Genomic DNA, 26,138 nt, shown 5'->3' on the forward strand with positions numbered 1-26,138 from the left:
AAGTCAGGGGTCCGAGGGTCAAGGAGCAAGGAGTCACGAAGTCAGGGGTCCGTGGGTCAAGGAGCAAGGAGTCATGAAGTCAGTGGTCCAAGGATCAAGAAGCAAGGAGTCAAGAAGTCAAGGGTCTGAGGATGAAGAAGCAAGGAGTCACAAAGTAAAGGGTCTGAGGGTCAGGGAGCAAGGAGTCACGAAGTCAGGGGTCTGAGGATCAAGAAGCAGGGAGTCAAGAAGCCAAGGTTCAAGGATCAGGAAGCAAGAAGCCAAACGCAACAAGGCAGGGAGCGTTTTGCTGTGGCAAAGAGCCGAAGGGAAATGCTGACCTTATAGCCCTTCCCAGCTCTTGCCACCAGGTGCTGTGAGTTACCAATCGGCCTCACCTGTGTGGCCGCACCTTGCCTCTTCAGAACAAACTTAGGAAGGCCCTAGTCCTGCAAAGTCCTATTGGTCACAGGGCCTGGCTTCTGCATGGACACCTGACACCTATCTTGTCCAGCATCCTGTTCTCCCAGTGGCTGACCAAGTGCCTGTGGAAACCAGTGAGCAGAACACGAGCACAAGAGCAGTTTCCCCTGCCTTGGATCCAGCAGAAATGCTGCCTGGTTTTGCCCTTATTCGATGTGTGCATGTATATCCCTTTGACTGGCATGCTCAACATCCTTCTGTCCATATTGTTATCACTTCAGTCTTAGAAGTTAGGACTCCACAACTGAGAGATCATCGTGACTTGGAGCAGCTATGGAAGCAGCAACAGCAGCAGCAACAACAGACCAAGCTGTCTGTAGATTTAAGGTGTATGTGAAGTGACTAGGGGGAGGGTAAAGTTGGTTCTCTCCCCCTTTAAACTCCACTTTTACTAGAGTTCATAATTGGAGCCTATTGATTTTTGGTTTTCCCTGTCTGTGTTTTCCCACAACACTGGCATTGTTCAGCCGACTGCTCATTTGGAACGATTGAATTGCCTGTTGCTGGAACATTATGTGATTTAGATTGTTGCCCTGTGAAGCTTGTATAAAGTTAATAGCCTACATTACTTCTTGCTCTCTGGAATGTAGCTTTTGGCATGCGGTGGGCCCAATAGGTACGTGCAAGTTGCTGCCTTCTGCTGGACGGATGCGGATTTTACCTGCGCCTTGTAGAGATTGTCTGTTTACCTGGGTGCACCTTGGTGCCTACCATGCAGTTGGCAGGACCGAAACACAGAATTTGGCTTGAGCGTTCAGCAAGCTTCTAGCCCTTGCATTGGCATAAATGAGGGCTTGAAAAGATTGCTGCTCCAAATGCCTCCATGACGCATTGCTATGGCAAGTAATCCACCCGTCTCCCCAGCACAGTCCTGCTTCCTGCCTTCACAGCTGATGAGGCCTGGAGTTGAATGAAGACTAATAAATGGAAACTGAGGCCATGTATAAGGGAGGGAGTGCTGTTTGTGGCTGGCTCTGGGCTCACCCGGCAGCCTATGCCTGAGGCAATTGCAGCGGGGCAGGGAGGAGCAGAGTGTGGTTTCTAAAACACACACACAGACACACAGTAGGAAGATGGAACCGATGTGGAGGCCACAATTTTAGGAAAAGTACATCCGTAAGGTAGAACAGGAGCAAAATGGCACCTTTCTGAGCCCTTGTGTGCAGTCCTGGAGAAGTAGAACTTATTGTTGTTGTTGTTTAGTCATTTAGTTGTGTCCGACTCTTCGTGACCCCATGGACCAGAGCATGCACTCCTGTCTTCCACTGCCTCCCGCAGTTTGGTCAAACTCATGCTGGTAGCTTCGAGAACACTGTCCAACCATCTCATCCTCTGTCGTCCCCTTCTCTTTGTGCCCTCCATCTTTCCCAACATCAGGGTCTTTTCCAGGGAGTCTTCTCTTCTCATGAGGTGGCCAAAGTACTGGAGCCTCAGCTTCAGGATCTGTCCTTCCAGTGAGCACTCAGGGCTGATTTCCTTGAGAATGGAGATCTTTGAGAATATTTGATCTTCTTGCAGTCCATGGGACTCTCAAGAGTCTCTTCCAGCACCAGAATTCAAAAGCATCAATTCTTCGGTGATCAGCCTTCTTTATGGTCCAGCTCTCACTTCCATACATCGCTACTGGGAAAACCATAGCTTGAACTATACGGACCTTTGTTGGCAAGGTGAAGTAGAACTTGGCCACGTTGAAACTTGGGTTAGGAGTGCATTTTGGATATAACAGACATGGAAAAGATTTGGATTATTATAAAAGAAGCAGGAGGAAATGATTAATACAGTGGTACCTCAGGTTATAAATGCTTCAGGTTACAGACTCCGCTAACCCGGAAGTAGTACCTCTTTGCTTCAGGAAGAGAACAGAAATTGCGCGGCGGCAGCAGCAGGAGGCCCCATAAGCTAAAGTGGTGCTTCAGGTTAAGAACAGTTTCAGAAGAGTTTGGATTTGATATCCCGCCTTTCACTCCCCTTCAGGAGTCTCAAAGTGGCTCACATTCTCCTTTCCCTTCCTCCCCAACAACAAACACTCTGTGAGGTGAGTGGGGCTGAGAGACTTCAAAGAAGTGTGACTAAAACAGGAACTAAAGCAGAGTTCTCAAAAGCACTCTGGCTGCAGCAAGTTGGAGACCCGGAGGACAGCAGGAGACTCAGATCCCTGAGTTTTGACTAGCAGCAAAAAATGACTCACCAAGCCATTTCGGACAGAGCAGATTTGAGGGACTAAAACCCAAAGCAGCCTGAGGAGCTCAATCTTTATATCCTTCTGATCAAAGCTTCAAAGCAATTTTCAACATTGATTGGATCAGGGAGGTACCACCCAGTTCTTAACCATAGTTACGTAGTTCCTGGCAGGCTAGGGTGGATATGTCCACCCTGACAGGATTTCCTTCTGTTTCTTCAGTTGGCGTAGTCATTCCTTGGCCAGCGTGATTGGATTTTTGGACCCATATAATGGGCCCAGAGTAATGGGCCGTCTGTCCTGCAGATGGCGGATTGGATTTGCATCGCAAAAGGCCATTCCCTACACATATGGCCTGAGATGTCAACTCAGTTGATGGTGACCAACCTTCAGCTGTTTTTCCTCATCAGACCTCAAACCAGCTTCCTTGCAAAGTGGTCCAAACTGAAGCCTCCAAGGTCCAGAGCCAGCCTGACAACTGGGGACCTTTTGTTGTTGTTTAGTCATTTAATCGTGTCCGACTCTTCGTGACCCCCTGGACCAGAGCACTCCAGGCACTCCTGTCTTCCCCTGCCTCCAGCAGTTTGGTCCAACTCATGCTGGTAGCTTGGAGAACACTGTCCATCCATCTCGTCCTCTGTCGTCCCCTTCTCCTTGTGCCCTCCATCTTTCCCAACATCAGGGTCTTTTCCAGGAAGTCTTCTCTTCTCATGAGTTGGCCAAAATATTGGAGCCTCAGCTTCAGGATCTGTCCTTCCAGTGAGCACTCAGGGCTGATTTCCTTACTGGGGACCTAGTGGAGGGCAAAAGTCGGCAGAGCAATGAATATCACTCTTACCCGTTGTACACTAAGCTGCGCTCCAGCCAAACAGAAGTTAGAGGTTCACACATGGATTCACACACATACTCCTCTCTCCAAATAAGCATGTTGACATGCAGAGGGCCTGGAGGCCAGCTGGCAAGCCCAGCTCGGACGTCTCCATTCATTGGCCCGTGCTACGACATAAATCAGTGACCCGGACTTCAAAAGCCAGGGCACGCAATTAGCAGAGTGTACTGTGCACGGGACACGGGTGGCGCTGTGGGTAAAACCTCAGCGCCTAGGACCTGCTGATCGCATGGACAGCGGTTCGAATCCCCGTCGTTCGGTTCCAGCTCCTGCCCACCTAGCAGTTTAAAAGCACCCCTAAGTGCAAGTAGATAAATAGGTACCGCATTATAGTGGGAAGATGGGACGCAGGTGGCGCTGTGGGTTAAAGCCTCAGCGCCTAGGACTTGCCGATCGAAAGGTCGGCGGTTCGAATCCCTGCGGCGGGGTGCGCTCCCGCTGCTCGGTCCCAGCGCCTGCCAACCTAGCAGTTCAAAAGCACCTCCGGGTGCAAGTAGATAAATAGGGACCGCTTACCAGCGGGAAGGTAAACGGCGTTTCCGTGTGCGGCTCTGGCTCGCCAGAGCAGCGATGTCACGCTGGCCACGTGACCCGGAAGTGTCTCCGGACAGCGCTGGCCCCTGGTCTCTTAAGTGAGTTGGGCGCACAACCCCAGAGTCTGTCAAGACTGGCCCGTACGGGCAGGGGTACCTTTACCTTTTACTATAGTGGGAAGATAAACGGCGTTTCTGTGTGCTGCGCTGGTGCTAGCTTGCCAGAGCAGCTTCGTCACGCTAGCACGTGACCCGGAAGTGTCTGTGGACAGCACTGGCTCCCGGCCTCTAGAGTGAGATGAGCGCACAACCCTAGAGTCTGTCAAGACTGGCCCGTACAGGCAGGGGTACCTTTACCTTTACCTTACTGCGCACACAGAAGTAGGCGTGAGGCGTGTGGCGAAGTCATGCTACAGCTACAGATTTATTAAACATAAATTAGAACAAAGAAACATGTCTAGGTCCCCAGTCTCGGAGAGAACAGCAAAAGCAAAAGCTATATACAAACGGAAGTTCCCAGCAAACTGTGCTGGAATGTAAACAGACATGTGACAAGCAACAATCTCATGCCGGTTCCTTAAGGTGGAATGGAAATGTCAACCGGGGGCACTATCATGAGAACATAAGCAGAGCCCACTGGATCAGGCCAATGGCGCATCTAGGCCGGCATCCTGTTCTCCCAGTGGCTGACCAGGCAAAAACCTGCAAGCAGGATTTGAGCACTCATACCTTCCTGTCCCTACCTTCCTAGGGACACAGGTGGCGCTGTGGGTTAAAGCCTCAGCGCCTAGAACTTGCTGATCGAAAGGTCGGCGGTTCGAATCCCTGCTGCGGGGTGCGCTCCCGCTGCTCGGTCCCAGCGCCTGCCAACCTAGCAGTTCGAAAGCACCTCCGGGTGCAAGTAGATAAATAGGGACCGCTTACCAGCGGGAAGGTAAACGGCGTTTCCGTGTGCAGCTCTGGCTCGCCAGAGCAGCGATGTCACACTGGCCATGTGACCCGGAAGTGTCTCCGGACAGCGCTGGCCCCTGGCCTCTTAAGTGAGATGGGCGCACAACCCCAGAGTCTGTCAAGACTGGCCCGTACGGGCAGGGGTACCTTTACCTTTACCTTTTACCTTCCTGTAGTTACCAGCAACTGACAATGCTGCCTCCAGCTTTGAAGGCAGAGCATAGCCCCTCCTCCAATTTTTTGTCTAACTCTCTTTTAAAGCCACCCAGGTTGGCGTCCATCGCTGCCTCCTGTGGCAGTGTGTTCCATAGTTTATCTCTTGAGACTGCGTCAAGAAGGACGTCCTTTTATCCGTCTTGAGTTTCCCAACGTTCATTCTGTGGATGACAGCAAGTTGTAGTTTTACAAGAAGGGGAGGAAAAACATGTATCCGCCCGCTTTCTCCATGCTATGCATACTGTAAACATCATGCATAATTTGTATAAATCTATTACTGTTGAAGGACATAGTCTAGCGAGGCCAAAGCACTCACGGAGGCCGTGGACAAGGACTGTCAGGAAGCTGGACCTAAGTACCGTATTTTTCGCTCTGTAAGACGCACCAGACCACAAGACACACCTAGTTTTTGGAGGAGGAAAACAAGAAAAAAAATATTCTGAATTTCAGAAGCCAGAACAGCAAGAGGGATCGCTGTGCAGTGAAAGCAGCAATCCCTCTTGCTGTTCTGGCTTCTGGGATAGCTGCGCAGCCTGCATTCGCTCCATAAGACGCACACACATTTCCCCTTACTTTTTAGGAGGGAAAAAGTGAGACTTATAGAGCAAAAAATATGGTAGAACCCCAGCAGGTGGATGTACAGACATATTGGGTGGGGGTGTGTGTGTCAGCCCTTGGGTTCCCCACACCATGCTAACCGTTGAAGCTGGTCTTTAGACTTCTGCGTTGGAAACCAGAGCCTGCAGAGAGGTGTCCGGTCTCTGCAGGTCCCCACAGATGAGCCCACGCAGATAATAATAACAATTTATTATTTATACCCCGCCCATCTGGCTGGGTTTCCCCAGCCACTCTGGGCGGCTTCCAACAGAATATTAAAATACAATAGTCTATTAAACATTAAAAGCTCCCCTAAACAGGGCTGCCTGCACGCTGCTTCCTCTATCTGGGTGCTGCACGGTTTGCTAAAGAGGACCCCTCATCCTTGAAAAAGACCCCCAGGCCCCGCCCCAGCCTACTTTGCCGCTGCACAAGCACAACTGCTGCTGGATCTCCTTGTCTGGAGGAGGTTTTTATGGCTGCCCTCATAAAAGTGAAAAGCTTATCAAAACGTTTTCTTAATTACCAGAGCTTCACAATTCCCATGCTGCTACATAAGTCAGTGCAGCTTTGCCGGGCGAACCAAATGTGATCTGGGGCCGCTCTTGAGTTCTGCAGTCAGAGTCCTGAGACTGGCTGTCCCCTGCCCATGGACCCCTGAAAAGCGAGGAGGCGGCAGCTGTAGCTGTTTTTGTTTACTTTTATTTTTTTATACCCCACCCTCCATCTCCTAGGAGTCTAGGGCAGCTAACGACGGCCATAAAACGCAGCCAACATAAAAGCGCTAATTAAAATCCACATCCATTTACAAGAACAACGAAAATATAATGTAGCAGGCAGCAATAACTTAACCACTCAGCCCCTGCTCCAGGCATGATCCGAAAACCCCTGAGCAAACAAAGCGTTTTAAAGTCAGCGCTGCAATGATAGCATCATGGGGAACAACTGAATTTGCACAGAGAGGGAATTCCACAGACAGGGAGCCACCACCGAGAAGGCCCTGTCTTGTACCACTGCCCCACAGACAGTACCCATAGAGGGGACCACAAGCAGGGTGTCCCCTATGCTCTTTTAAGTATTTGAGTCAGGGCTTTGTAGATTAGTACCAGTGTTTTGAAATGGACCCAGTAGCTCGCAGATGGCATCTACTGCCATGCTTTACAGATCTGTGTTGGGCTCCTTAAACCAGGGTTACAGCCACTAAAGCAGAATGTCTAGTTGCCCTTTTTGGGCGAGGCGGCTCAAAAGTTTTATTGTTCAATATGACTTTTTGGTTCCTGTAATTCATTCTGATTGCGCAGATAAAAACAGAATGGATAGAATTCTACAGGACGTGCTGCTAGTATGTGAAAAGTCAAGATCCAAGGATTCCCAGGTATGCAGCTCCAGATGGTGGAGACCTCAGTTACCATCCTGGTGCCCAGGCATCTTGGTCGCAAGTGGTCGAAAACCAGGTGGAAAATGTGCCTGGCTCCTGGCTAATTTCAAACACCGGTGTTGTATCACCCCACATGGCAGCTTGGGAGTGGTAGGGATTCCATCAGGGAAGGAAGAGATGTACTAGTGGATTGTCAAATACGTTCTTCTCACTTAAAGCTTCCCGTGTTCAAGGTTTGAGTATAGAAGACATAGCCCAGGAGCCACAACTGGTGTACATCAGTAGGCTGGTGGGTGGCGCTGTGGTCTAAACCACTGAGCCTCTTGGGCTTGCTGATCAGGTCGGCGGTTTGAATCCACACTTTGATGTGCTTTTGAACTGCTAGGTTGGCAGGAGCCGGGACTGAGCAATGGGAGCTCACCCCCTCGCAGGGATTCAAACCGCCGACCTTCTGATTGGCAAGTCTTAGTCTCTGTGGTTTAACCCACAGCACCACCCGTGTCCCTAAATACTGATATAAGTTCCCCCTGTAGGAAGTGAGCCCAAAGTGGTAAAACAAGTCTTTCTCTGTAGCTTCTGAAGAAGCAGTGTGTGAAATAAGATGTTGAAGTTCAGTTTAAAAAACAACAGCCCTCTGAGCAGTGATCCAGTAATAAGTGCAGGGTAAATGCCTTATGATACTATAATTGAACAATCTTCAAGTTCCAGATTGGAACGCGGGTGGCGCTGTGGGTTAAACCACAGAGCCTAGGACTTGCCGATCAGAAGGTCAGCAGTTCAAATCTTCTGATCAGCAAGTCCTAGGCTCTGTGGTTTAACCCACAGCGCCACCCATGGAAAAGGTGGGATATAGATGCAATAGATAAATCAATCGATCAATCAATCAATTGGTTGTGGCTTCCTTTCATTGACTCTGTTATTGTGCAAATGACGGCTGTTCTTTTCTGCCTGGGATTCATGGAGAAAGATCTGTGCAGAATTGGCACAGGGTTGTTGTTTTTTTTTAAATACGTAAAAATATATATTTTTAAAGGCCAACTGGGGCATGCTGGGCAGACGAGTGGGTTGGCACGTTTTTCTCCCCACTCCTTGCCAGGAGAGTACAGAGGTCTAATTTTTTAAAAGGCAAGAACATCTTGTCACCTGGGCATTGCCTGCCGTTTGTGCCTCGTCTGGAAGACCATTATATGAAATTAGCTTTCTGCTCAGTGCCAGCTAGTATTAGAGCTCTATTAGGAGAGCCTTGAATAAAGCCCTTTAATGATTTGCTGATGGGTTCTTACTTAAAGTCTGAGGTGCGAGGCAGAAATGAAAGGCTAATGGGCTGAGATAGCTGCTAGATGGAGCTGCGAAATTAGCCACCCTTTTGGCAGCTTTCCTACAGGCTCCAAATGTGTGGTTCTTAAATCTCTTCTGCTGTTTATTTTGTTCTATTAAGCTGTGGTTTAGAGACCACGCCATCCCCCTTTGGAGGGCAAAGAGCTTGTTAATGGAGACACAGGCTCCTTCCTTTCTCTCCCTCCCCCCTTTTAAAGAAACAACAAAACCCCCACCTCTGGCTCAAGCATACTTCTTAAAATAAACGTGTGATGGGACGATGAGCTGCTTGTGCGTAAAATGCAAGTCCCTCAGAGTTTGATCAGGCTTTCAAACCTCTGCCTGTGACGGAGCCCCTCCAGCATGGCTGCGTCAATCACTAGTAGAATCCGAAAGTGGCTGCTTTCGGAAACGTTTCCAACATAAAAGCTCCTTAACGGAAACACGTCGTCTGGCCTCTCGGCGTGACAGTTTCCGTCGAGGTGTGGGTGTCCCTATAGGAGGTCCTGAGACCTCCCCACTGGTTTCGCTTGAAGCGTCTCTGAGCCATCCCTCCGACTCACTTTCCCTTGGAGTTCTTGCTCGCCCTCTACTGGTTCCCTCTTCCGCTGCTACTGCTCTCTCACCCTCAGTGAGCCTTTGCGCCCCCGGCGCTTTAGATGTCAGTTCCCTGACATCCACCTCCCCTCCAGGGCCCCCTTCACCCCCTCCCGTCTCCTCTCCTACTGGCGGTGAGGAGGTAAAACCCTTGAAAGAACCTCCCTCATCTTCCGACGTCGCGAACACTTCCTTCCACTTGTTGCTGTTCCTACTCTCTAGGTACTCTTCGTCATCAGAGTCCACTCCCTCTTCCAACTCCGACTCCGCGAACCCTTTCATTTCCTCTTCCTCATCGGTGGTGCCGAAATACTCCCTCCTAAACCTTGCTATCGGCTGAGGTTTCCTCGGGAACCTTTGATGGAACGTTTCTGTTAAAACCTCGTCATTGACTTCCTGCGCACTTACCCAGGTGTTTTCTGACTCCGGTTCCCCTTCCCACGCCACTAAATACTCCACCTGATTTCCCTCCCACCTGGAATCGAGGATTTCCGCTACATGGTTGCGGCGTTCCCTCTCTTCCAAGGCTGGTCCCCTGACGTGCTCCCCTTCACCTCCTCCCCTGTATGGTGACAGTAACGACCTGTGGAACACTGGGTGCAATTTCATGTGATTGGGTAATCGGAGTTTGAAAGCTACCGGGTTGACCTGCTGAATCACCTCAAAGGGTCCCAATCTTCTGGGCCTCAGTTTCTTACAACCCCCTTTGAACGGCAACCCTTGGGTTGACAACCACACTTGATTCCCCACCCTTATGGTTTCACCTTCCCTTCTGTTCTTGTCTGCCTGCTTCTTATATTGTGCCTTAGCCCTTTCTAAGTTGAGCTGGAGCTGCTGATGGATGGCTTCCATCTCTTCTACAAAATGTTCAGCCGCTGGGACGCTCCATCTCTCCCCTCCTTCCCCTGGAAATGCCCTGGGGTGACACCCGTAATTAGCCAAAAAGGGACTCATCCCTGTGGACACATTCTCCGCATTATTGTAGGCAAATTCTGCCAACGCCAACTTTTCGACCCAATCATTCTCTCTGTCATTGACATAACACCTAAGATATTGTTGAAGAATGCCATTTGCCCTTTCCGCCTGCCCGTTGGTTTCAGGGTGCCGGGCAGTTGAAAAATTGACTTCCACGTGTAACAAGCTCATGAGCTTCCTCCAGAACCTGGAAGTAAATTGTTTGCCTCGATCTGAGATCACCCTCGAGGGAGCCCCGTGCAACCTAAAGATATGTTCCACAAACAACTTCGCCGTTTCTTCCGCTGTGACTGCATGTGAGCATGCTACAAAGTGGCACATCTTAGTTAACAGGTCTACTACTACCATGATGGCTGTTTTCCCCTTGGACCTTGGCAGATCCGTCATAAAATCTATTGATATCGCTTCCCAAGGCCGTTCTGGTGTGGGTAAAGGTTCTAATAACCCTGCCGGCGCCCTTCTTTCCCCTTTGGCTCGCTGACATTGGTCACACCCTCTTACATACTCCCTTACATCTTCCCTCACCTTAGGCCACCAAAATTCCCTGGTAACCAACCACATGGTCTTGTGTTGCCCAAAATGTCCCGCCGTGGGGCTATCATGCAACTGCTTGAGTACTCTCCCCCTCAATTCACCTTCGGGTATATACAGTGCCCCTTTGTAATACAATGCCCCATTTCTTTCCTCAAAACCTCCGGGGCTCTCGCCCTCCCCCCTGAGACCTCTGAGCTTATCCTGGGCATATTCATCATTTTCCGTTTCCTCCACCAGTTCTCGTTGCCCCACCATCGCCGCCCCACACACCCAGCGGTCCTCCGGGATGACATGTCTCTCTTCGATCACCCCCTCCCCTTCCCAATATTCTGGTTTGCGTGAGAGCGCGTCCGCCCTGACGTTTTCTGGGCCTGGCACATAACAAATCTCAAAGTTAAATTTGGAGAATTCCTGTGCCCATCTCACTTGTCGTTGGTTGAGCACTCGAGCTGTTCTCCAATACTCTAAATTTTTGTGGTCGGTGCACACTTGCACCTTGTGTTGTGCCCCAATTAATAAATGTCTCCACCTCCGGAATGCTTCGTGAATGGCAAGTAGTTCCCTGTCATACACCGTGTAATTCCTCTCGGACTTATTCAGCTTCCGCGAGAAGAAGGCACACGGTCTCCACTCCGACGCACTCCTCCCCGGTTGAAGAAGGACCGCCCCTACCGCCCGGTCGGATGCATCTGTTTCCACTCTCATGGGTTTTCGTAAATCCACATGCAGAAGTTGTTCTTCCGAGGCGAAAGCCCTTTTCAGTTCTTCAAAGGCTCGATCCGCCTCTGCCGTCCAAACAAATTTCTTCTTGCTGCTGAGACAGTCGGTGATGGGCGCCGTCAAGTGGGCAAAGTTCTTGATGAACTTCCGATAAAAGTTCCCAAATCCCAAGAATCTTTGCACGTCCTTCTTGGTCTTCGGTGTCTTCCATTCCAGTACCGCTTGGACCTTGCCTGGATCCATGGCCAATCCCTTGTCTGACAAGCGGTACCCCAGGAATTCCACCTCCTTGGTATGAAACTGGCACTTCTCCAGTTTCACCCACAGCTGGTTGGCTTGCAGCCTGCCCAACACTTCTCGAACGTCCCTCACATGCTGTTCCTCATTTTCCGAATACACCAACACGTCGTCTAAAAAGGCCACACAATTCTTGTAGAGCAAAGGTCCCAGAACGTGGTTTATAAAAGCTTGAAAACACGCGGAGCCCCCTTGTAGACCGAAGGGCATAACGAGGTATTCAAAGGCTCCCAACGGGGTAAACATGGTGGTCTTCCATTCATCTCCCTTCCTTATGCGTATCAGATTGTACGCCCCCCGCAGGTCCAGTTTTGTAAAAATCTTTCCCTTCCTTACTCTGGTCAAAATGTCATCAATTCGGGGCATAGGGAAAGCCAGGGGCTCCGACACTGCATTGAGGGCCCTGAAGTCACACACCAGTCTCGGTTTGTCTGTGTTCTTTTTGTCCACAAAGAACACTGGGCTGCCCCCCACCGCTCGGGACTCTCTGATGAAACCTCGCTTCAAGTTTTTGTCAATGAACTCCCTCAGCTCCTGCATCTCCCTGTCTGACATGGCGTACAGCTTGCCTACTGGGAGTTGGGCCCCTGGGAGTAGGTTGATTTGACAGTCAAAGGGTCTATGCGGTGGCAGTTTGTCTGCTTCCCTTTCGCTGAATACGTTGCTCAGATCTGCGTATTGCGGGGGCACCTTCCCTTTGTCCATCACTTCCATCCCCGCTAGGGTGACTCTGTCTCCTCCCGAAACCTTCCCCTCCTTGCAGTGTTCTAGGCAATGCGCTGACCCAAAGGAGACCACCCTCTGATGCCAGCCCACTAGCGGATCGTGTAGCGCCAGCCAGCTCATCCCCAAAATGATGGGCGCTCCTCCCAGGATGGCCACATTAAACGCTATCTGTTCGGTGTGCCTTGCCACTCTCATTATCATCGGGACAGTCTGTTGGCTAACTTCTCCCCCCAACAGCTCTCTGCCGTCAATCGTAGTCACCTGCAAGGGGTTACTTAAAGGGATAGTCTGTATCTGGTGCTCAGCTGCAAACTCCTTACTCATGAAATTACAGGAGCTGCCTGAATCCAAAAGCGCCTTGACCTTTAGTGGGTGTCCGTTTGGCAGTTCTAGTAACACCTCTATCACTAAAGCAGGTCTGGGGGTTTCTGGCATGGGCACTTTCATTGCTCTTTGGCCTGGCTGCTGTGCCCCAACGGTGGCAGCCAGGCGTTGGCTTTTACTTGCTCCTTGCCTTCCTCTTCCTTTCCCCCAACAGCTCCTGCCATCCCTTGCCATTCCTTTCTTTGTGGGCAAACTCTGGCAAAGTGCCCTGGCTGTTGGCAGAGATAACATCTCTTGGCGCTCTTTCCCTCCTTTTTCCGCCCTTCACTGGGATTTGAAACTGCGCGCGCCCGCGCTGTTCCAACTTCCATCGGCTCTGCCGGCGGGAAAGGTGGCTCTGGAATGTCTGGAATGCGGAACTCCCTCCAACGGTCTCCTTTCCCTTCCCGCTTTTCCATAGCCCTCGCCTCCTGGCGCGCTCCTATGGCCAGCGCAGATTTGGTTAACTGGTCCATAGACTCCGCCCTGGGGCCCCGGGAAAGCTCATCTTTGACGGTTGAAGAAAGCCCCTCTTCGAAAAGCATTTGGATGGGCTCCGCCGATAGGTCCCACCCCAATTTGTGAATCAACATGGTAAATTCAGTCCAGTACTCACGGACAGATCTGCTTCCTTGCTGGCAAGCCATTAACTGCCTTCGCACCACCCCCTGCTCAATATCGCTGGAAAACATCAGGTCCATGGCACGAAAAAACTTCCTCGTGTCCTTTAAGATCTCATTATTCGCTGCCATCAGGGGTCTAACCCAATCTTTCGCCCCGGATTCGAGATGGCCAATCACATACGCCACTCGCGATTCCTCATCGGGGAAGTCATCAAACTGCAAGTTTAGAGCGTATTGCATCTCTGTTCTAAAGGCATGATAGTTCCTGGGATCCCCCCCGAATTTCTGCACCAATCCTGGCACCTTTCTGGCGAGCGGGGTGGTTTTCTCCTTTCCCTTTTCTGCATCCTGAGCCCTCCTCTCCTCAAGCCTCGCCGTTTGCAGCGCCAACTGGATCTCCAACGCCCTGTACCTTTCTTCCAGGCTTGGACCTCCTCCAGCTGCTCCTGCTTCCCCGGTTCCGGCTGGATTGCTCATGATGCTTCTCCCTGCACAAGCTGGCTTTCGGTGACTTTCGGATTGCTGTGATGGGACGATGAGCTGCTTGTGCGTAAAATGCAAGTCCCTCAGAGTTTGATCAGGCTTTCAAACCTCTGCCTGTGACGGAGCCCCTCCAGCATGGCTGCGTCAATCACTAGTAGAATCCGAAAGTGGCTGCTTTCGGAAACGTTTCCAACATAAAAGCTCCTTAACGGAAACACGTCGTCTGGCCTCTCGGCGTGACAGTTTCCGTCGAGGTGTGGGTGTCCCTATAGGAGGTCCTGAGACCTCCCCACTGGTTTCGCTTGAAGCGTCTCTGAGCCATCCCTCCGACTCACTTTCCCTTGGAGTTCTTGCTCGCCCTCTACTGGTTCCCTCTTCCGCTGCTACTGCTCTCTCACCCTCAGTGAGCCTTTGCGCCTCCGGCGCTTTAGATGTCAGTTCCCTGACAAAACGTAAAAGCTGCCAGCTCTATCTAGTTCACCCCTGTCTGTTTTCTCCAAAACAGCAAGGAGGTCTTGCACCATTCTGTTTCGGGCGCATTTGTTACCGCTGCTGGGCAAACCAGCCCTGTGTGTTGTAGGTCCGCCAAGAGAATGCTTTTGATCCCTGGGGATAAAAAAATTCAAGGCAGGAAGTTTAGCTGTTGTTGTATTGGCCGGATCATCCATGCTTGGTGTTGTACATGGTTCTTACAGCATCTGCTATGTCTTGTCACTGTGGCCCCATTTATTTAGTACAGTGGTACCTTGGGTTAAGTACTTAATTCGTTCTGGAGGTCCATTCTTAACTTGAAATTGTTCTTAACCTGAAGCACCACTTTAGCTAACGGGGCCTCCCGCTGCCACTGCACCACCGGAGCACAATTTCTGTTCTCATCCTGAAGCAAAGTTCTTAACCTGAGGTACTATTTCAGGGTTAGCGGAGTCTGTAACCTGAAGCGTATGTAACCTGAAGCGTATGTAACCGAGGTACCACTGTATATGGTCATTGAGAGATATGGAGGACCGATGCTTATACAATTTTTATTCTTTTAGACCAGCGGTTTCCATTTTTTGGGGGGGGCGGCCTCCCCCTTGGATTCCTAAACTCGGGTTGGCAACCTAAGGCCCGGACGGTCCGGGAATCAGCGTTTTTTTACATGAGTAGAATGTGTCCTTTTATTTAAAGTGCATCTCTGGGTTATTTGTGGGGCTGGCCTGGTGTTTTTATATTAGTAGAATGTGTGCTTTTACTGACATACCTCGGGTTACAGACGCTTCAGTTTGCGTTTTTTTGGGTTGCGGACTGCTGAAACCCGGAAGTACTGGAACGGGTTACTTCCGGGTTTCGGCGGTCGTGCATGCGCAGAAGTGCTAAATCACGCTTTGTGCATGTGCAGACGTGCAGAATCGCAACCCGTGCGTTCGCAGATGCGCCGCTGCGGGTTGAGGACATTGCGGGTTGCAAACGTGCATCCCGCACGGATTACGTTCGCAACCCAAGTGTCCACTGTATTTAAAATGTATCTCTGGGTTATTTGTGGGGCATAGGAATTCATTCATTATTATTTTTTTCAAAATATGGTCCGGCCCCCCACATGGTCTGAGGGATGGTGGACCGGCCCACAGCTAAAAAAGGTTGCTGACCCCTGTCTAAACTCATTCTCAATGCCCCCTACTCTGCCCTACAAAAAGCACAGCCCACTGAGGAAGATAATAACACAACACAATTCAGAGCAGCACATTGATTCAAAACCCTATTAAAACTGTTCAGTTTAATTAAGTCAGCAAAACTTGATGAATGTGATCCAGGGATACCAGTTTTCCAAAGTCTGAACATCTTCAGTGCCTCCTGTCTCTTAGTGCCCCCCCCCAGTAATCCCACCACCCTCCAGCGGACAGGGGTGCCCACTTTAGAAACCGCTGCACTACGCCATACCTTGGTTTTAGTTGCTGTCCCACACTAGTGGGCATAAGCTCCTCGTGAGGAATGAACCAGGGGCCAACCTGTGGAAAAGACCTGGTGGTGGAGGTTATTGGTAAAGGGACGCCTGACCATTAGGTCCGGTCGTGGCCGACTCTGGGGTTACGGCACTCATCTTGCTTTATTGGCTGAGGGAGTTGGTGTACAGCTTCCGGGTCATGTGGCCAGCAGGACTAAGCCACTTCTGGCGAACCAGAGCAGTGCACGGAAACGCCGTTTACCTTCCCTCCAGAGCAGGTACTTGCACTTTGACATGCTTTCGAACTGCTAGGTTGGCAGGAGCAGGGACCGAGCAACAGGAGCTTATCCCGTCATGGGGATTTGATCCGCCGACCTTCTGATCGGCAAGCCCTAGGCTCTGTGGTTTAACCCAAAGTGCCACCCGCGTCCCTTGGAGGTTATTGAGTAGGCTGCAAATATGGAGACTTTAAAATGTTGCAAGTTCTTTCTCCTACAGAGTGCCAGAAGCATTGGGAACATGAATGTATAAATGGTGGCTCTTTTCCCCCAGACTTACTCCATTATCATCAGCCATTATGGGTTTTTTTGCATGGGTAGAACAATAGCTTTGTATAGCTTTGGGGAGCCAGAGGGATTTTCTGGTTCACACTATTGTGAAGCAGGGCGTTGAATGCTCAAAACATCCCTCCCAAATTTGCCTGGGAATCTCAGAGGCAGTAGATTCAACAAACTCCCTTGCTAGCCTGGTTTAGCTTTTTACCATTAGGTTTTCTCTTCCCCAGCCCAGTGCTTCAAACCATTGATGCTTGCCCCAGCCCAGGTGCCGATTCAAACCCTGAGATCTTTCTAATATTTTGGAGCTGTCAGCAACTCCCTCCCTTAATATCCATTCCTCTAGGACGAATATCATAGAATCATAGAATCATAGAGTTGGAAGAGACCACAAGGGCAATGGAGTCCAACCCCCTGCCAAGCAGGAAACACCATCAGAGCACTCCTGACATATGGCTGTCAAGCCTCTGCTTAAAGACCTCCAAAGAAGGAGACTCCACCACACTCCTTGGCAGCAAATATACCCTAGGTCCTTCAGCCTATCGTTACATCATTGGGATTTGATCCTTAATACAAACGTCATCTTCCGCAGCTCTCCCCCCAAAATCATTTCCAGCTTGTTCCTTTGAAATGCGGCTCCCAGAACAGAATGCTGCACTTCAGTTGCGTCCTGCCGGGTGCTCAGCGGAGCAATACAGTCGCTTCCCGAGTCTTGAAAATGTGGCACTTCTTGCAGATGCTCGTCGCTACTTTTGTTGGTGCCATGGGGAGTTTTGCAAGCGGTGAAATCAGACACACAGCGGTAATGGGCAAAGGCATTTCTTCTGCAGCGCATCCAGTCTTTGCAGTGCAGCAGAGCGACCAGAAGAACACAGTGCCATTGTTTGGGGTCTCAGCTTGACTTTTGTTGACGGAGTGATGGATTGGGTTTTACACTCCAAGGCACCACATGTTTAAGTGAAATTGCGTATAGCCTGCAAAGACCCCATTCCGCCCCTTTTTGTGATGTTTTGGGGTCACTTCCAGGTTTGGTGTTTCCAGGACCCGTGGACAGTTAAGTCCAGTCAAAGGCAACTATGGGGTTGCGGTGCTCATCTCGCTTTCAGGCCAACGGAGCTGGCATTTGTCCACATACAGCTTTCTGGTTCATGTGGCCGGCATGACTAAATCACTTCTGGCGCAACAGAACACTGTCACAGAAATCAGAGCGCATAGAAATGCCATTTACCTTCCTGCCGCAGCAGTATCTTTTTATCTACTTGCACTGGTGTGCTTTCGAACTGCTAGGTTGGCAGGAGCTGGGACACAGCAACGGGAGCTCTCACCCCGTCGTGGGGATTTGAACTGCCGACCTTCTAGTCGGCAAGCCCACGAACCTCAGTGGTTTAGACCACAGCGCCACCCGCGTCCCTTGCCACCTATATCAGACACACCGAAAACGGTCACTGTCTCTATTAAAAAACCGAACTTTCAAAAAAGGCACCTATTTTTCGAAAACATATTTTGTGGCCATCGGGTGAACCAGGTTCCCCACATCAGTAAGTAATTGCTGTAATTCAACAGTCATAAATCAAGACTCAGTTACTTGGCAAATCTCTTCTTCAAGGTTGACTTTGGGTAACTTAAAGGAACGGATCTGCAAGGCGGAACTCTGGGGAAGGGGCACATTTCTGTCTAGGGTGGAGTTGCGACAGTAGTCTTTTCCTTTGGCCAACAAAAACCGGGGGTGTTCTCAGGTGCATATGTTAACAGCAGTGGTTGAGAAGTGCAGGCCTGCCTATATGTTGTTGCTGTTGTTGTTGTTGTCATTTAGTCGTGTCCGACTCCTCGTGACCCCCTGGACCAGAGCACGCCAGGCACTCCTGTCTTCCACTGCCTCCCGGAGTTTGGTCAAACTCATGCTGGTAGCTTCGAGAACACCGTCCAACCATCTCGTCCTCTGTCGTCCCCTTCTCCCTGTGCCCTCCATCTTTCCCAACATCAGGGTCTTTTCCAGGGAGTCTTCTCTTCTCATGAGGTGGCCAAAGTATTGGGGCCTCAGCTTCAGGATCTGTCCTTCCAGTGAGCTCTCAGGGCTGATTTCCTTCAGAATGGAGAGCTTTGATCTTCTTGCAGTCCATGGGACTCTCAAGAGTCTCCTCCAGCACCAGAATTCAAAAGCATCAGTTCTTCAGCGATCAGCCTTCTTTATGGTCCAGCTCTCACTTCCATACATCACTACTGGGAAAACCAGAGCTTTAACTATACAGGCCTTTGTTGGCAAAGTGATATCTCTGCTTTTTAAGATGCTGTCTCGCAACCCCATGTCTGGCCATGCACAAAATCTAGGTTTGGGAGTTAAGGCACTTTCTTAACATTAAAAAGCCAGCTTCTGTTTTAAAGTGGGTTTGTTGTGCCAGGGGGTGTGCAGAGTGCTTTCATCCCCTTTCAAAGCTAAATTCATGGTGTGCGCTTGCATTTCTCCCGCAAAATTGTGACAGTCCGAAGGCAGCCCAAGGTGAAGCCACTTGGAGAGCACCATTTCTTGTCAGTTACGCTACATAAACCCAGGTGGCTCAATTGCTTAGAGTGTGGGGTTGATAACACCGAGGCTGCAAGTTCAATTCCTGTATGGGACGACTGCATATTTCTGCATTGCAGCGGGTTGGACTAGATGATCCTCAGGGTCCCTTCCAACTCCACTATTCTATGATTCTATGAAAAGTACATAGAATCTTCCCCAGGAGTGGCACTCTTTGTGGAGGCTGCAAGAGCTTTTGGTCTGTCTAGTTTAGGGGCTTGGTTTAAGCAGAGAGAGGGCTGGGTGCTTTAATGTTCACGGCTCTTTTCTTTATCTGGAATTTCGAGAAGCACCTTATATTTGAAACCAATCCTTCACGCCTCCTGAGCCTGTGGGTGGGTGGGGGTGCCTTTCAATTGTCACCTTTACAATGTTGCAAGCCTGGTGGGGCCGGGGAACTCTTAATGCCTTGCAAATGCACACAGAATTCCCGGGTCTGAACCTACACCCATTGGTCCAAATGCGAGTGCTATATTTGTCGACAAGTTCCAGTCTCATTTACCGTATTTTTCTCTCTATAAGACGCACCAGACCACAAGACGCACCTAGTTTTTGGAGGAGGAAAACAAGGAAAAAGACATTCTGCATCTCAGAAGCCAGAACAGCAAGAGGGATCGCTGCGCAGTGAAAGCAGCGATCCCTCTTGCTGTTCTGGCTTCTGGGATAGCTGCGCAGCCTGCATTCGCTCCATAAGACGCACACACATTTCCCCTTACTTTTTAGGAGGGAAAAAGTGAGTCTTATAGAGCAAAAAATGTGGTATTTAAAAATATTTCTGCGCCTCCCTTCGTCAGGAGGATTCCAGGGCGCTGTACGAAGGAAGAGTGAAATTATTCGTACAAAGTATGCAAAGGATATTAAAAGCCAGCAGATAAGCAGAACAAAAAGCAGGGGAAAGGAGGCAGTCTGTGAAGATAAAACTAAAGAGCAAAGCAAAAATGAGCTGCAATTGGATCTCAAGTGCAGTGGGGTAGGATACGGGAACCCTCCCTCTCTCAGACTCTCCCTAGTGCTTCTCATTGAAGATGATATTAGGACTATGAATCTGGACTTTATTTTCTCGCCTGACCCCAAAATTACTCCCTTTGTGGCCTTGAGGAAGTCTGGGTTGTACCAGCTAAGAAGCAAACAGACCTCTCCCCGTGGCCGTCATATCCTAGACACCCTCCAAATCTCGGTGTGTCTTTTGTAACGCAAAACATGCCACAGCATTATGCAATCTGGCATCTCGCGGCTGATAAATTCTCCGGCGGCTCCTTCTAAATCTCTGCTGTGTGGCTTCTGCTCAAGATTAGTGGCGTAAAGCAATTTCATGTCCAAAAGCACTTTCTGCCTGCAGTGATACAAGCGTAAAAAGGGAATGCTCTTTTATCCCAATCCTGGGTATAGAAACAGATAGCAGAAATGCGAGGATATTTAGGCAAGGCTGTTCCAGCAGGGAGAGGGAAATACTGTAGTCCCTGTAAAAAACATCCTTTTATTATTATTATTTTTTAAATAAATAAATAAATAAATTATGCCACCTTTCTGGTACAAAAGCTTAACTGGAAACAATCACAATAAAACAACTGGCAAAAGCTAAAACTATTAGACCGATTTAAAACAGTACATTTCAGCACCAAGGGAATCTTTAAATGCCATCAGAACACTGAGAACCACTAAGAGCAGTTTGACAACCCATTAAAAACTAGGAAAACACAATTCGTTTCACCCGGTGTCTGAAGAGCATCAAATTTCATGCCAGGTGAACTTTGACGGCGAGGAAGTTACATGAGTGTGGTGCTGCCACTGAAAAGGCCTGATAATAATAATGTAACAATAGAGTGCAGCCATCTAAAATGGGGGCCTCCTTACCGGCCTGATTTGTATTATTTTATTGCATTAATGTTGTTGTTTAGTCGTTTAGTCGTGTCCGCCTCTTCGTGACCCCCTGGACCAGAGCACGCCAGGCACTTCTGTCTTCCACTGCCTCCCGCAGTTTGGTCAAACTCAAGTTTGTAGCTTCGAAAACACTGTCCAACCATTTCGTCCTCTGTCGTCTCCTTCTCCTTGTGCCCTCCATCTTTTCCAACATCAGGGTCTTTTCCAGGGAGACTTCTCTTCTCCTGAGGTGGCCAAAGTCTTGGAGCCTCAGCTTCAGGATCTGTCCTTCCAGTGAGCACTCTGAGCTGATTTCCTTCAGAATGGAGAGGTTTGATCTTCTTGCAGTCCATGGGACTCTCAAGAGTCTCCTCCAGCACCAGAATTCAAAAGCATCAATTCTTCGGCGATCAGCCTTCTTTATGGTCCAGCTCTCACTTCCATACATCACTACCTACCGTATTTTTTTGCTCTATAAGACTCACTTTTTCCCTCCTAAAAAGTAAGGGGAAATGTGTCTGCGTCTCATGGAGCAAATGCAGGCTTCGCAGCAATCCCAGAAGCCAGAACAGCAAGAGGGATCGCCGCTTTCTCTGCACAGCGATCCCTCTTGTTGGACCAAACCACCGTTTGCCATGTGGACAGAAGACACAAAGCAAGCAGGGGTGTTGAGAGACATTTCCCCCCCTAAGCATAGAAGAAGCCTGTGGGAGAGGGGGGGAAAGCAGACACGGAGGCCGGGAACAGGAGTTGGGCAGGCATTTCCCCTCTACAAGAGTCACCTTCTTCTCTGGCAGAGGGCAGGACATTAAAATTACGACTGGCTTTTAAGCACACTCCAGGCTGTTTCTGTTGGCTCAACCAATTAGTCGCTGCTCATGTCTCACATCCGATGAACCTCGTCTGTTCCATAAGGCAGTGTGGTAGCAGTGGGACCCAGGGGGCACCATGAGGATAGCTTGTTAATTTGAAGGTTTAACAGAGTTTGACAGACAGCTTCCTTCTCCAGCATACAAATACGGACACATGTACAGCACAAATACGGTTCTGGCTGAGGTGATTCGTCTCTCCTGCATGCATACATCTTTTTAAATTTTTTTTATTTTATTAACGTATAAAACACATACATATACAGTTACGCAATACACATACACAACATACTACCTTATTTTTCATAACATAAAACATACCTACATTACTCTATATAATACCTAACTATACTATACATATCAACACACCTACCCCACACGGACACCCACCAAGTGACTTGACTTCCAGCCGTTCTTGTTACGCTACTTTATTTTTCCAACTAGCTTAAACACATTTCATTATTTCTTTAATCTCTTCTTCTATCTTAACTTTACTCTCCTTTCACTCTAATCATTTTCTGGATTCACTCAGTATCTGTCAGAAATTCTACTTTTTCCATATAAATTTTGATGTATTCCTTAAAGATAGCCCACTCCTTATTCACTTTTTGTACCATATCTCCTCTTATCCTCCCTGTTAGTTCGGCAATATGGAAGTATTCCATCATTTTAGATAACCAGTCTGTTTCAGTTGGGACGCTGCTGCTTTTCCAATTTTTAGCAATCAATAACCTTGCCGCCGTAGTTGCATACATAAATATTGGTCTGCCCGTTCTTTTTATTTCCTCTGACATGATACCTAGGAGAAAGAATTCTGGTTTCCCCCCCCAAATGAAAATCTGGACATTTTTTTTCAGTTTGTTATAGATATTTTCCCAGAACCCCACTATCTCTTTGCACTCCCCACCACATATGTAGAAAAGTTCCTGCCCCATTGCACCTCCAACAGACATTACTACAGTTTTTGTACATTTTTGCCAATCTGGCCAGGGCCGGGTACCATCTGTATCGCATTTTCATGACATTCTCTCTTAAATTATAGCATGCCGTAAATTTGATATCTCTTTTCCACAGCCGTTCCCATTCTTCCACGCACACATCCTAACTTGCACTGGCAAGAATCCAGAAAGCTATTCATCCTTTTTCTCCCTGGACCCTCTAGCAGTTCTCTCCTTCCAGACGTCTTCTGTAATTTACATGGATGCCCTTTGCTGGGTGATACTGGGAATTAATGGAGCAACGTGCTGGTCGGTGACCTCGCTCGTGTTTATTCCAACATCGCCCTAGGTGTTGAAGGTTCTCCTCCATTGCATGTTCTTGTACTAGCCAGAGTAGCAAAGATTTGTGTGTGTGTGTGTGTGTGTGTGTGTGTGGTAAATGTCTTGGTGGATGGTGGGCAGCGGGCCTGCTAAAAGCAAAGATGGCAGTATACCCTTGTGTACCAGTTGCTGGAAGTTGCAGGTGGTCAGAGAACTGTGGCAGTGATGTCTAGCATATGGTTGGCCACTGCAAAGACTGGTTGAGCCACTGGCCTGATCCTGCAGGATCTTCTTATGCCCTTACAACGATGCTTCTGGAAAGCACACAGGCTCTTATTTTGGTGAACCCCAAAGACAGGGGTGGGGAACCTTTTTCATTCATGGGCAACTTTCTTTGGCTAGTGCTGGGCAATATCTGGTTTTCAACATTGTGATATATCACCAAAGATCGCAATATACCAATATACAGTGGTACCTCTGGTTGCGAACGGGATCCGTCCCAGAGCCCCATTTGCAACATGAGCAGAACGCAATCTGCGTGTGCGCGGGTCACGATTTGCCACTTCTGCGCATGCGCGTGACGTTATTTTGCGTGTCTCTGCATGCGCGAGCAGCGAAACCCGGAAGTAACCCTTTCTGGTACTTCCGGGTCGCCGCGGGACGCAACCTGGAAAGATTTAACCTGAAGCAAACGTAACAAGAGGTATGACTGTATCACGGTGTCTGAATAAGGAATTGGCTGGCTTCACGGTTTTTCCCTGCATTGTGATTTTTGCCAGCGCCTGCTCTTGTGATGTGCTACCACACTGCAGGAGTTCAGGGAGAGCTGAGCTGTCAGAGTTAGCAGGGGTTGCAGGAATCGAGAGAAGCATTGGCCGGTTTCACAGTTTTTCCCACATTGTGATTTTTGCATAGCGCGCGCGCGCACGCACACACACACACACACACACACCATGATGTGTGATATATTTCCAGGTCAAAAATTATGAAACCGATATCACAATGTGGACTTCAGACTGGTTTGGGGCGATATATTGATGTATTGCCCAGCACCTACTGGGGGCTGTGAGCCAGTGGTGGGTAGTTGCAGAGGCAAATGCGAAAGAAGCAAAGGGTGTGACTTGTACTTTTGTACAGTAGACTGCATTCCGAGGTAGTTCACCAAAAAAGTCATCTGTTTCTACGCAGAGGGGTGAAGGAGAGAGAGAGAGGGAGAGAGAGAGGGGCAAGCAAAGGGGTTGATCCTATTGCAAGGACAGGTTCCACTCAGGCTAAAGGACTCATGGAGTGTGGCGGCAGCTTGGGGGCAGTTCTTAGCACCAGATAGAGAAACCTGGGGGGCTGCATTCATCCCCTGGGCTTGAGGTTCCTCACCTTTGCTCCAAGAAGAAGAAGAAGAGTTTGGATTTGATATCCCGCCTTTCACTCCCTTTAAGGAGTCTCAAAGCGGCTAACATTCTCCTTTCCCTTCCTCCCCACAACAAACACTCTGTGAGGTGAGTGGGGCTGAGAGACTTCAGAGAAGTGGGACTAGCCCAAAGTCACCCAGCAGCTGCAGGTGGAGGAGTGGAGACGCGAACCCGGTTCCCCAGATTACGAGACTACCGCTCTTAACCACTACACCACACTGGCTCTCACATCATCACAGTCTTCCAAGGGAAGAGTCTTCCACCATTCTGGGGCGACTACCAAGAATGGCTGTCTCGCGTGCCCTTGCTGTCTAAACTTGGCACACTGCTGGCCTATTCGCACAAAAATGCTCTCCTCTCTCCCTCTCTCTTGAAAGAAAGCTGCTTGTGTCCATCATGGCTTGCGATAAATTCCACCAGCTAATTATGTCATATGTGAAGAATCGCTCTCCATCCCTTAAGTCTGCTGCTACCGCAACGTTTCCCTCCCTTTTTCTCTTCCTTGAAATTTATAGAGTGCAAATATTCTGCCCCCTTCCCGCAATGTGCTTTTCCGTGTCATTTGCATCTAAGGTGGCAGAAACCCCATGTAAGCTGCTTGTTTCGAAAGGTGCAGGATCTGAGGCAGACAAAGGCTGAAATGGTTTGTAAAGTTCCAGCTCAGAAAATTGCAGCTGCTCTTCTGCTCTAATCATATGGCGTCCTGACATCTTGCCAAAGTTGGATGAAATCTAGGGAGCCCGGCCTAATGTTGTATTTTGAGCCTGGCGTCAGAAGGCCTCCGCCCCACTCATATTTGATCCAGGTTTTTATAGTGAGTTCAAACAAATCTGTGTGTGGAGGATAGGACTCAAACCAGTGGGTTCAAATTACAAGGAAGGAGATTCCAAATCAACATTAGGAAGAACTTTTTGATGGTAAAAGCTGTTCAGGAATGGAACGGATGACCTCTGAAGGTGGTACACTCTCCTTCATTGGAGGGTGGTGGGTTTTTTTTATTTATTTTCAAGAAACGGCCTCGTTCCAGTATATCTGAAGGAGCATTGTTCTGCCCGGACACTGAGGTCCAGCTCCGAGGGCCTTCTGGCGGTTCCCTCACTGCGAGAAGCCAAGTTACAGGGAACCAGGCAGAGGGCCTTCTCAGTAGTGGCACCCGCCCTGTGGAATGCCCTCCCAGCAGATGGCAAAGAGAAAAACAACTACCAGACTTTAGAAGACATCTGAAGGCAGCCCTGTTTAGGAAAGCTTTTAATGTTTAACAGACCACTGTATTTTAATACTGTGTTGGAAGCTGCCCAGAGTGGCTGGGGAAACCCAGCCAAATGGGCAGGGTATAAATAATAAATTATTATTATTATTATTATTATTAACAATAGCTAGGTACAGAATAATAAGAATGTCTTCAGCAGATATAGGTAGGTAGCTGTGTTGGTTTGACGCAGTAGAAATATTTATAAAGCAATAAAATTGTCCAGTAGCACCTTAGAAACCAACTAAGCTTGTTCTTCATATGAGCATTCCTGTGTATGCACACTTGGTATCTGAAGAAGTGTGCATGCACACGAAAGCTCATACCTAGAAGAAACTTAGCTGATCTCTAAGGTGCTACTGGTCTCTCTCTCTATATATATATTTCTTCAGCAGATATTTCTCATTTATAAGTCACTAACGGTTTTTGTAAAGGTTGATGAATGTAATACATCAAGGAACAATAGAACAAATAACTATTTACTCCATCCCCCGAAGACCTCCACCCATGAATAAAATTCTTCTCCTCCTCCTCCTCCTCCTCCTCCTCCTCCTCCTCCTCCTCCTTCTTCTTCTTCTTCTTCTTCTTCTTCTTCTTCTTCTTCTTCTTTTCATAAT

The 26,138-nt window shown here is 49.0% G+C and overlaps 1 protein-coding gene across 3 annotated transcripts in view; it reads left to right on the forward strand.

The window, feature by feature from the left end:
* The window catches only part of EXTL3 (exostosin like glycosyltransferase 3), a 168,220-nt gene that overhangs the window by 87,108 nt on the left and 54,974 nt on the right, over positions 1 to 26,138 (forward strand). The window lies entirely within an intron of this gene.

The sequence above is a fragment of the Podarcis melisellensis genome, assembly GCF_964234715.1.
Source record: "Podarcis melisellensis genome assembly, chromosome: 3".
Classification (NCBI taxonomy): domain Eukaryota; kingdom Metazoa; phylum Chordata; class Lepidosauria; order Squamata; family Lacertidae; genus Podarcis; species Podarcis melisellensis.